Source organism: Canis lupus, chromosome 1, assembly GCF_003254725.2.
Source record: "Canis lupus dingo isolate Sandy chromosome 1, ASM325472v2, whole genome shotgun sequence".
Classification (NCBI taxonomy): Eukaryota; Metazoa; Chordata; class Mammalia; order Carnivora; family Canidae; genus Canis; species Canis lupus.
This window is the reverse complement of record NC_064243.1, coordinates 36,168,381-36,180,833: the sequence shown is the minus strand read 5'-3', so window position 1 is coordinate 36,180,833 and position 12,453 is coordinate 36,168,381. Positions and strand designations below refer to the sequence as shown.

Here is a 12,453-nt window from a genome sequence, read left to right as displayed (position 1 = left end):
TTACTGTTTCCTTAACCATTTCATGATGATTTAGGGTTAGGTGGGCCAAAACCTATCCCTATTTCATCCCTTATTCCCATCCCATGAACTGTTCCCAAAGCTTCAGTTTCTTACTATCACCAATTCTAATTTTTATTTGCAATATGTTATACAGACACCAACTTTAGTCTTTCTAAAGAGGAATATAAAATATTTATTATACCTGCAGAGAACTAAATTAAAACCTTGTTTGTCTGATTCCCAGTTGGCTATTCAGTCTAAAAACCTGGATAGACCTCACTCCTATCACTTTACAAAACCAAACGAAGAGAACGCTTCGATAATAACAAAACAAGTGCTAAATACACTCCCCAGTCAGTCTTTTCCTTCATGACAAGCATGCCCAGGACTCATACAAACTTGGTTTGCAAACAGAAGCTTAAAAAATATAATTATTTTTTAAAACAACTAAATTCTGAGTCAGCCCTTATGTGGTTTTGTTGCCTTCCATCTGCTCTCATTCTACCTACATGTGTCTGCTTCTAGCACACAATTAAGAGAACTTCTGATTCTCTAGGCTTGCAGAGAAGAGAGGAATAAGCCCAAGCTATTTATAATTAAAGTTCATCAATTTCCATTTTACTAAAAAAAAATAAAAAAATAAAAAGCACAGCAAGGACCACTCACATTATCATTGGGCCTTACCATCAGACCCATGTCAAATCTTTTTCTGAATAACTCAAAATAAACTATATAATGTCCATAGTTATTTAGGTACAGATCCTTCCAAAGACAAAGAAGAAGTATAGAAAATAAGCTTTTAGCAAAAAGAAAAAGAATCCAAGGCGCTCCGTAGGGGAAAGTGTTGCTAAGAGAGACAATGGCTTGGAGGTCCTAAGATCTAACCAGATAGAACAGGAAAAATAAGCAGAATAACATTTGGGAGTAAACAAGGAAATTTTTAGAGAAGGAATGTCTGGGACTGAGAATAAAGCCAAAAGGACATATCACCTACTGTAAAAGGACATTTGGACCTCTGGCAATGGGTTTCACAGCGGCAGATCATTACATTTATAGGTAAGTTCTCCCTGAATGTTTTGATAAAAAGAAAAAAAGGGAAGAAGCTTTCCATGATAGAAATAGAAAGAGAAGGCTCCTATGCAAAGATAAGCATTTATGACTCCATTTATTTTTATGTCTGCTCTTAACACATTGTTAATATACAGGGAGATAAGGAAGTACTGGCCTCCGGCTCCACATCCAGCTGTGAATAAAAAAGTTTTTACCACTTAGCCCTGTGGTTTTCAAATCGTACCCAGGCTTTCAATTCAGGCAGTCCTTGAGTGGGGTAGTGGGAGAAAAGGCCATGTGAGCAAGGTACCACGCTACTTGCCCTGCCTGCCTCCTCCAGGGCAGTCTACAATACAGTGCTTTTTATATATTCATGGGGTTAGGCAACCATCACCTCAAAAAAGAAACCCTGTACCCATTCGCAGTCACTCCCACTCCCACCTTAACCCTATCTCCTCTCCTTAGCTCCTGGCAACCACTAATCTACTTTCTGTTTCTATGGATTTGCCTATTCTGGACATTTCTTATAAATGGAATCATACAATATGTGGTCTTTTGTGACTGGCTTCTTTCACTTAGCATAATGTTCTTCTAGCTTATCTATATTTAGGTTTCAACATGAACTTTTGCTTGGGAAAAAAATGACACATCATCCAAAAGTACACGTCCAATTCCACATCTAACATTCTTTAACTAAATACATTCAAGACATGGAAGAACAAAGCAAAACCAACTGACCAACCGACCAACCAACCAACCAGCTACCACCAACAACAAAAAACTCATCTCCCACAAAACAAAAATACAAAGAAACAAATAAAAAGCACCTACTGGCCTCCCCAAAAGTTATAGCAGGGGCTGAAGTTATTATGCTGAGGGAAGTAAGTCAGTCGGAGAAGGACAAACATTATATGTTCTCATTCATTTGGGGAATATAAATAATAGTGAAAGGGAATATAAGGGAAGGGAGAAGAAATGTGTGGGAAATATCAGAAAGGGAGACAGAACGTAAAGACTGCTAACTCTGGGAAACGAACTAGGGGTGGTAGAAGGGGAGGAGGGCGGGGGGTGGGAGTGAATGGGTGACGGGCACTGGGGGTTATTCTGTATGTTAGTAAATTGAACACCAATAAAAAATAAATTAAAAAAAATTTGAATTTGTGATAATGTTCAAATTTAATATTTGAAAAAAAGAGTGCATTCTCATACAGAAAAAGCATATTTTTGTTTCCTCATCAATTTTCATATTGAAGAGAAAAAAAAGCTTTCACCAATAGTTATAATCTAAAGGCACTGAGTTCACTAATGCCATAAACTTTCTGCAATATTAAAAGAAAAAATGAAAGTAATTCATCCCACAAGAACTAGGTGTTCTATTCAGGTTAGCAAAATGTAATTCTTTAGTTGAAGGAGAGCTAAGAAAATGATTTAAACCTATTTCTCACCAAAAAAAAGTTAAAAGATATTTTTACATATTTGGTCTAATTTGCTATCTAATGACAGTAGCTAATATCTATCTATTTCAAAGCACTAGAGCAATAGTTTGGTAAAAAGCAAAAAGGAAGACCACCCACCTACCGTAATGAATATAATCAAATTCAACTCAATCTTCATGCTAGGTATAATGCTTTGTTCGTTTTCTTTTTTAAGCAAATAACTATTGATATTATGATCTGAGGATGAAATGGAATGAATCACTCATTACTACACAAATTATCCCACATTTTAAGTTAATCAAGTATTTCTTGAAAGACCAGGTTTTTATTTATTGCTATAAGAAAAGAAAGAAGGAGGACAAAAGATTTTGCACATCTCATCATATGAGACAAGGGTAACATAAAGGCATAGAACTCTGCACATTATAAACAGCTTTCCTTAATTCTCATTTTACCATCAAGAGTGGTGAGATTAGCATCACTTTTTTTGATCCCTCTGAAAGCTTGCAGGGATTCAGACCTACAAGTCAGTAATGAAAAAGCTGCTCTTGCACGCCTGGGTCTTTTTCACTATACCAGCACTATATCCCTTCTCCTAGAAAAACACAACAGTTCTAGGTTTTGTAAGAGAAAGAGCCCATAGCCATCTACTAAAATACTATTAATTACTACATTAAGCTACCCATTAAGCTGAGTTTTACCAAGTTTATATTGAAATGTCATTTTATGACTTATTTTTTTCATTTTATAACTTTTAAATTGCATGTCCAAGACATGTTAGTGTAAGCAGAATTAGGGGGAAAAATACACGAGAGAGAAAAAAGAAAAATTAAAATCTCTTGCTCTTTGACCACCTAGCAATAACCTTGCCTTGTTCACCCTTCTGTTGTCTCCATAATAACCATTTTCCTCATTTTTTATAAGCAACAACTATCTTGTATTTAAAAAAATAAATTTTTCACCCCAAAGTCTATCCCTATGTGTTGTAGTTCATTTAAAAAAATCTGATATATTTTAACTCACTTTGTAGATTCTCCTCCATACTTGCCATTTCCTTATAGTTCATCTGTTGGAAAACACAGGCAAATTGACCTAGCTAGGCTTTGCGGATGGCATATGTTTGATGCAGTTCAGCATGCTCCTCAGTCCTTTGGATATCCTGCAAACTGGCAGCTGGATCCAGAGAATGCATCAACTTCAGGTGTGATCTGGCAAGACTATCAGTAGTGTCTGGTTATCACTCTTTTGAGATCCTAGCAGATTTCATGTGAAATGAAAATCCAATGGGGGCTTCAAAATGATGTCAAATGATGTCAAAATGATGACATCCTAATTCTATCATTCATTTTCATTTATTAATTGAAATAACTATATAAAGACATGTCCCCTTGTCTGCTATTTGGCACACTCAGGAATATAGTTTATTCAGGAAAGGCAGGATTACATGTTTGATTTTCCCTTTTATTGACCAATTTCTGCAGTAACACATTGGTTTCCTATTATCCCCCAAACATAACCAATTTTTAAAATTATTTTCACATGTTATTATGAGCTCATAGCTTTTTAACATATTTAATGGGTTTGGGTCTTGCAATTATCATTATTGGAGATCAAATTGTCTTACCTTTGGCCAGTAGAAGCCCCTTCCAGTTAGCCCCGCTTTGTTTAAGCTCTACAGGTAACAATATATTTAATGGTCTCTACCTATTCTTAGGATGTTATTTCCTTGGTTATTTTGGTTGTCTGAAGCCTGGTCTCTAATAAATCTTCAAGAAGTGCTCATAGGACCAATATTACCTGAGTTCTTGTATGTTGATGATAATTTTCCTGTGTCCTACTAGACAGTAGAAGGCTGGTTTTTCTCAATATAAAATCCTTGGCTCACATGCTTTTTCCCTGAGTTTCTAAAAAAAAAAAAGTCCTTTCATTTTCCTTTTCACATGAAGCTTTGCTATTATTTGATCTTCTTTCCTTTTTAAGTCATGTTGTTCCTTTTGTTTATGACTGGAAGATTTTTTTTCTTTGACTTTAAAGTCCAGCAATTTTATCAGAACATATTATAGTATCAGTCATTCTGAGTCAATGTTCTCAGGCATGTGATATACTCTTGGTACATAGTTTTTCACCTTTTCCTTTCTGGTGGGGAAGAAAGTTTTTCTTGAATTTTCATTTTTATTTTATTTTTTTAATAAATTTATTTTTTATTGGTGTTCAATTTACCAACATACAGAATAACACCCAGTGCTCATCCCGTCAAGTGCCCCCCTCAGTGCACATCACCCATTCACCCCCACCCCCGCCCTCCTCCCCTTCCACCATCCCTAGTTCGTTTCCCAGAGTTAGGAGTCTTTATGTTCTGTCTCCCTTTCTGATATTTCCCACACATTTCTTCTCCCTTCCCTTATATTCCCTTTCACTATTATTTATATTCCCCAAATGAATGAGACCATATAATGTTTGTCTTTCTCTGACTGACTTACTTCACTCAGCATAATACCCTCCAGTTCCATCCACGTCGAAGCAAATGGTGGGTATTTGTCGTTTCTAATGGCTGAGGAATATTCCATTGTATACATAAACCACATCTTCTTTATCCATTCATCTTTCAATGGACACCAAGGCTCCTTCCACAGTTTGGCTATTGTGCACATTGCTGCTATAAACATCGGGGTGCAGGTGTCCCGGTGTTTCATTGCATCTGAATCTTTGGGGTAAATCCCCAGCAGTGCAATTGCTGGGTCGTAGGGCAGATCTATTTTTAACTCTTTGAGGAACCTCCACACAGTTTTCCAGAGTGGCTGCACCAGTTCACATTCCCACCAACAGTGTAAGAGGGTTCCCTTTTCTCTGCATCCTCTCCAACATTTGTGGTTTCCTGCCTTGTTAATTTGCCCCATTCTCACTGGTGTGAGGTGGTATCTCATTGTGGTTTTGATTTGAGTTCCCTGATGGCAAGTGATGTGGAGCATTTTCTCATGTGCATGTTGGCCATGTCTATGTCTTCCTCTGTGAGATTTCTCTTCATGTCTTTTGCCCATTTCATGATTGGATTGTTTGTTTCTTTGGTGTTGAGTTTAATAAGTTCTTTATAGATCTTGGAAACTAGCCCTTTATCTGATCTGTCATTTGCAAATATCTTCTCCCATTCTGTAGGTTGTCTTTTAGTTTTGTTGACTGTATCCTTTGCTGTGCAAAAGCTTCTTATCTTGATGAAGTCCCAATAGTTCATTTTTGCTTTTGTTTCTTTTGCCTTCGTGGATGTATCTTGCAAGAAGTTACTGTGGCCAAGTTTAAAAAGGGTGTTGCCTGTGTTCTCCTCTAGGATTTTGATGGAATCTTGTCTTACATTTAGATTTTTCATCCATTTTGAGTTTATCTTTGTGTATGGTGAAAGAGAGTGGTCTAGTTTCATTCTTCTGCATGTGGATGTCCAATTTTCCCAGCATATCTTCAATTTTTTTCCTATCTTCAACATCTGTCATTTTCTCTTGGATATTTCATATTGCTCTCTTCATTTCTTGTTAACTTTCAGAGTTTGTCTCTTATCTACCTTCTATTTCTCTCAAAATATTTACCTCTCCTGTTTATTAAGACTACAATTAGTCTTAATTTTTGAAATGATTTTTCTTTTGTTTCTAATTCTTCCCTGAGTTCTATCACCTCGTTTCCAAGATTTTCCAGTTCTGATTTATGTGTGGGATCATTTTCTTAAGCTTATTTTGCAATGGTGGGTTATACCTTTGACCTGTTCAAGGAGCACATATTTCTGGTAGGCTTTACTACACTTATATTTTTTGGTTCTTCTATCTTTTTTTAATAATTGCTTTACATGAGAGTTGATCTTGATACTTTCTGCTGCTGAATTTTGTCATTGTTGTGAAATTAATATTCCTAATTCAAGAAAGCTTTGTACAGTTCAGGAAACCTTCTCTAACTTCATAGGGTTCCTTCTTCTTTTGCTTTCGTGGGGTATTCAAAAATAGGGCAGTTGAGTTTGGGGATTTCCTGGTCCTATTCCCTTGCCCTACTTTGGACTAGATCATTTCTTTCATCTCTGTTGACCTGCTATGTTAGTGTCATTCCTAGCAGTTTATCTAGTCTGAGGCTCTTTACCGGAAGGAAGCCCTAGTGGGTTGGGTCTAAGGGCTCCAGAAGCTCAGAGCACCCCCAGCACCTTCAGATCTTCCTCTCTGGGTGACTTCTAGGTTCACAGCTCTGCTCCCAAACCAGCTCTTTGAGCTTTCCACTAAATACCTGTTGTCTGTTTTAGGGTTCTCCAGTTCTCACGCACCTTGCATCCTTTCCCTTCCTTTTAGAGATAATAGTATCTTCATGCAGGTTTTGTGGCTGATGGTGGCTTGTCAGCACCAGATTTATTTTGCAGATATCTTAGTACCTAGTTTTATTGTAAATGTTGCCCAGGGGTTTAGTTTTATTATCTAGTTGCTCTCTTTTTATGTAACTGATTTAGAAATGGGAAGAAAATGACAAGGACAAAAGTTTTTGAAAAATTCTAAAGCCACTTCTACTGCCATTTCCCCTAAATCCTTCTGGCTTGATTTTTAATAAGCACATAAGAACTCACTTATCCAAATGAGGACTGTCTTTCAAATTGTCATTTTTGGAAAGCTCATTGAAGCTGAGTCATTGTGAAAAACATTTTAAAACTAAACCTACATAGACAAGTGGGCATGTGAATACTCAAAATTATACTTCCCCCCACTATGCTGCTATTAAGTAGCACAGAGATAATGATGAAAACTTATTTGGATAATAAAAAGTAATTAGCTCTCAACTTGCATCACACCGACTAACACAAATGAATGCATAAAATATAAAAACATGTTGCTGAATTACAAAAGCTACCCTGGGGTAACTCTATGCATGTAACTCCTTACCAAAGTCTTAAAAATTTTTGTGCAAGCTGGTATCAGATGATTTTTCACTCAAGGTCTATTTTCTAAGCCAAAGTTGGGAGTATTTTAAATTTTCCTTCATTTTATTCCTTGATTGAGGACAAATATAGACATCATATAGACCAAATTTAGAGTTATCTTTCACTTGTGTTTGTATATCTACATATAAATCCATATGTATTATTATATATATCCCTGTTCATGTTTTAAACTGTATATTCTTATTGTAAATGCTGACATCTATGTATTATTGAACTTCAAAAACATGGATATGTGACTGAGAGTCTTGTCCTTCTCATTAATGTGAATTACAAGGAGCTACAAGGCTAAAGTACAAAAAAGTCTAGAAGTTAGGAATGTGAACTCTCATAGTATTATAGTCAACTAGATCCTTGAATACATTGCTTTACTACTTCAGCTCACAAAATTCCTCCTAATAACACAAAAGAGCCACAAAGCAAAACGTAAAAGGGACTATTCACAATGATGTCAAATAAGCCCGAGGCCAAAACATCCAACTTCTAATTACCTAGCAATTTTAGCAAAACACCAAAACAACTGCAAATAAATAAGCAAAATCATGTTTATCTAAAATCTTCCCCAAATTCCTCTAGTCAGCTCATAACTTGGGTGGCAATATTCTCTAATTCTTTAACAAATACTCCTAACATTAGAGCTTTAACTGTTAACTACAAAAATGAGTAACTTTTTGACCGAGAAAAACAAGGAGGAAAACCAAAGTTATATAAGAAACAACACAGTCATTGGGCACATGAGTAGAATAATTAAACACTACCATTTGGATTATGCACAAGTGCAAAAATCACTATTAAACAGCATCATCATTAGAAAGATTTATTTCTTAAACACAGAAGTCAATAATCCCAAGTGGTATATGCATACTTCTAAGGAGTATATCATTATCACAGGACTTATCTTAAAGATGTTCCAATATATTTTTTAATTGCAAAAAAAACTTCTCAGGATTGAGCTAAGTTTCACTGATGTCAAAAGTTGAAATTCAGATACACTGAACTCCATGAATGGATGAAATAAGTCAGACAAGCTTGGAGTCTTTCAAGTTCTAATGGAAAAACATGAAACTAAAAAATTAGCATTAACAGAATCACCATGGGGTCAAAAATAAGTAGGGTAATAAGGCAGCCAAAGGAAAATGGATATCGTCCAAACCTCAACTTAAGAGCCAATGACACTCTCTAAATTATTCAACTTACTGGGAACACAGGGTAAGGTGAGCAAGAACTGAAAAGCTACTTCAGCATGCTGAGGTCAGAGAAGTTGCAATGATGCTGCATCTTTAGTCTGCTGGCAAACATCCCAAGTCTCATCTGAAGAAGCAAGACTGCCAAAAACAAACTACACTAACACAATGTAGAGCTTTCCAAAGAATGAACCAGCATTTTCTTATTTTTGATTTTTATACTCTTACAAATACACTGATGCTGGGAACTGGACTGAACAACTAATTCTAGTTTTTCCCTTTGTTCATGCTTGATTCTTGCTAACAACATATAGTTTGGAAAGAAAAGACGTGATTTCACTTTTAACTTTAAAAGGAAACTTTTTGTTTTTTCTTGTAAGAAAATAGATTTTTCTACAGTTTCTAGAAATGCTGAAAATATGAAACTTTGGTTTATTTCCCCATATATTTAATCAATATTGGCAAGAATATGCTTGAATCTGTTGCTTGGAAAGTAACACGTACTTGCTTAAAAAATACAATACAAATGTGTTTTAAGTGTTATTAATGTAACAAGCTGCTTCCCATAGAGATACATTTTTTCCTGTCCTCCACTGTTCTTAACAAAATCTCAATGAAACTGTCAGCTGTAAACTAGTCCTGCCCAAACCTTGCATATAAGCAGAGAATTTTGTAATGATTCCACTCCATTAATTTGAATGCTGGGAATAGCTAACATTGCTGACTTTTTCAGCAATAAAATTTTGCAAACATCCCATCTCTTCTCCCTAAGCTAACACCTCTCAAACCATCTTCCTATTCTGGCTCACCCTTCCGTTCCTTGTACCTGTATTTGCCAACAAGCGAGTATCCTATTACCTTTCCCCATTTCTTCTCTTCTCTCCTGGACCACTGTCCCTCACCAGATGCACACAGTCTCTGCTTAGTTACCTTTCTTTCCCCACTATCATGGACTCTGTGCCCTTTGATGTATAAACACACTCTACTACATCTTGTTCATAACTGTGGCTTCAAAACCTTCTCCTTTGACGAATCTGGATGCTCCTGTGATACCATATCTCCCCTACCTTCCTCTCCATGATGGGCTGTATAATCTCTTCCCCCACCAAGGCCAAGAATAAATGAGGCTTACAGCATTTTGCCCTGAGCCCTAGTCTTCTCATCAATGAAAACCAATGTGCCCATCCACTCTCCTCTTAGACTGTACGTGGCCAGACAAGCTATCACCTGTCATTTCTAGAGATATACTATGATCTTCTAAATGCCATCTCAGCTCAGAATTCTTCATGTTCCACATTAGCCACACACACAGGGGTAAGTTCAAACCTCAGACCTCATCTCAACTCAAAACATTATTCAGTTCCAAATTTCTAACTTGGAAAAAAGCCTGATCCTTACTCCTACTTCTTTAAAATGAACAAACCTCTTCAACTTCTTTTGGTTTATACAGTATGGGGACAGTTCAAAGCAATCCTGGTATCCCAGTATCATTAATGCCTTTGTATCATTCATTCCCTTGGCCTTCAACTATATCCACCGTCTTTTAATTCCAAAGTGACTGAGCAAGTGCAAATCCCTGCCAGTTAACTTCAGATCCACCCCTGTGGCAATATAGCAATCAATTTACTCATGTCTTATTGACTCATGCTTGCCCCCAGTAGCAATTTGAAACATTTTCCATTCTCCTTAATATTTAACCCTATCCAGCTCTCTCTCACTGGTAGCAATTGCATAAACTCTTAAAATCATACATGAAACTCATCATCCTCTTGCTCTAGTTTAAAGGACTATCTTATGTGCCCTAACATAAAAAAAAAATGTGTCTAACATCAATTAAGTTTTGGTTATTTGCAACAGAGAATATAGGCAATTTTTAAAAAGATAAAATTAGGATAATTTTAATTATGAAATTAAATGATTACAAACTCTAATTCCAATAAAAAAGAAATTTAGGGGCACCTGGGAGGTGATTAAGCAGCTACCTTTAGCTCAGGTCATGATCTCAGAGTCCTGGGTTCAAGCTCCAAGCTGGGGCTCACTGATCAGCAAGGAGTCTGCTTCTCCCCCTCCCTCTGCGACTGCCTGGCTGCTCATTCTTTCTCTCTCTCTCTCTCTCAAATAAATAAATAAAATCTTTATGTAAAAAAAGAAACTTAAAATCTGTACATCTTTAATATAAAATGTCACTATTTTAAATAAATAATAAAGAATCCCCGAGTTCAAATGTAGAGGTCACAGGTAACAATATACATTTTTGACTGTTATTTTAATCCATAAATTCGGTCAATTTAAAAAAATACATAGTCTTAAATTTCTCCACATAGAGGTCTTTTCTTTCCTTCATTATATTTTCACTGTACCTCCAGTCCCCAGCAAAATGCCTGTACAATTGGGTACTCAACAAACATAACACTCCAGCAAGCATACAGGAAACAGTCTGCTAATGCACCAAATTGTGTATATTTCCCCAAGGGAGTAAAATCATTAAATCCAGGCCACCAACTTTGAACAAATCACCTTTTTTCTAAGACTTAGTTTTCTCTTTAAAATGAGAATGAATTAGATGATTGCTTGATCTTTCCAGCTTTAATATACTATAATTAGTGTTTATAATGTCAGATATGAATTCATTTACGTTTTATGAGCCAGGCTTTAACTAAGCATAGTAAAAAAAAAAAAAAAAAAAAGAAAAAGAAAAAAGAGTAAGATTCATTTCTGTCTTAAAGGAGTTAAAAAGAGAGTAAATGGGAAAAACACATGGAAAACAATATGAGATAATATACAATCCAGTGCTAACTGGTGCAACAGAGGCTATTGTTGGAGACCACATGGTGAAGAAGCACCCTTGGAAGGGAAGCCAGAGGACATTGGGAAGATTTTATACACACAGTAAGAGTCAAGCTGTTTTTGTGAAGGGGTGGGATTTGTAGGGACAAAGAGAGAGAGTGGTGACAGGGATTAAACAGAATCTATGTTATGTTGGCTGTTTTAGATGAACTCTTACTGAGTCCAATCATAAACTTCTTAAATGTACAAAGTTGGGTTATAGAATAATGGAATAAAATAGGAGCTTAAAAAAGTCATTTTCGGGCAGCCCCAGTGGCTAAGTGGTTTAGCGCCGCCTTCAGCCCAGGGCCTGATCTTTGGAGACCCAGGATAGAGTCCCACGCCAGGCTCCCTGCATGGAGCTTCCTTCTCCCTCTGCCTGTGTCTCTACCTCTGTGTGTGTGTGTGTCTCATGAATAAATAAGTAAAATATTAAAAAAAAAAAGATTCTTCTAGAGAAAGAAGAATTCACTTCTATGTATAAACGTTTTGCTATCAATTTCATAAAATGCCTTCATAAATTATGATCAAGAGTTCACACACTATTAGTCTGCTTACATCTAAAGACAAACATTGTCACAGCAAGCTGATATATTTGAAGAAATATTTCTGGAGCTTTCAGGGTTTAAAATAAGGCTTCAGAAAACCTTTAACAATAGACACATTGAGATTCAGCCGAAAAAGGAAGTTAAAGGGGAAAGAAATGAAGTCAGTAATATAATGAGAGAACCATCCCAGCCACAAATGGAGATCCCAGCACTATGAGAAATGCAAACACCAAGATCTGTATGGAAAGGTTTGATCCATTTACTTGCAAACGGTGCTTATTATCATTGTATTGAAAAACTCACATTTGAGTTTCTCTTCTAAGGCAGAAATCAAATGAGTTTAGGGAATATTGGGTAAAAGATGAAATATATATATATATATATATATATAGGATAAAAGATGAAAAAATATATATATATAAAGTTTACTGAAAAGAGAGCAAAATCCAAAGAAT

At 36.1% G+C, this 12,453-nt stretch overlaps 1 protein-coding gene across 12 annotated transcripts in view; it reads right to left on the bottom strand.

Annotated features, from left to right (window-relative positions):
• UTRN (utrophin) overlaps window positions 1-12,453 on the bottom strand; it is a 497,383-nt gene that overhangs the window by 31,841 nt on the left and 453,089 nt on the right. The window lies entirely within an intron of this gene.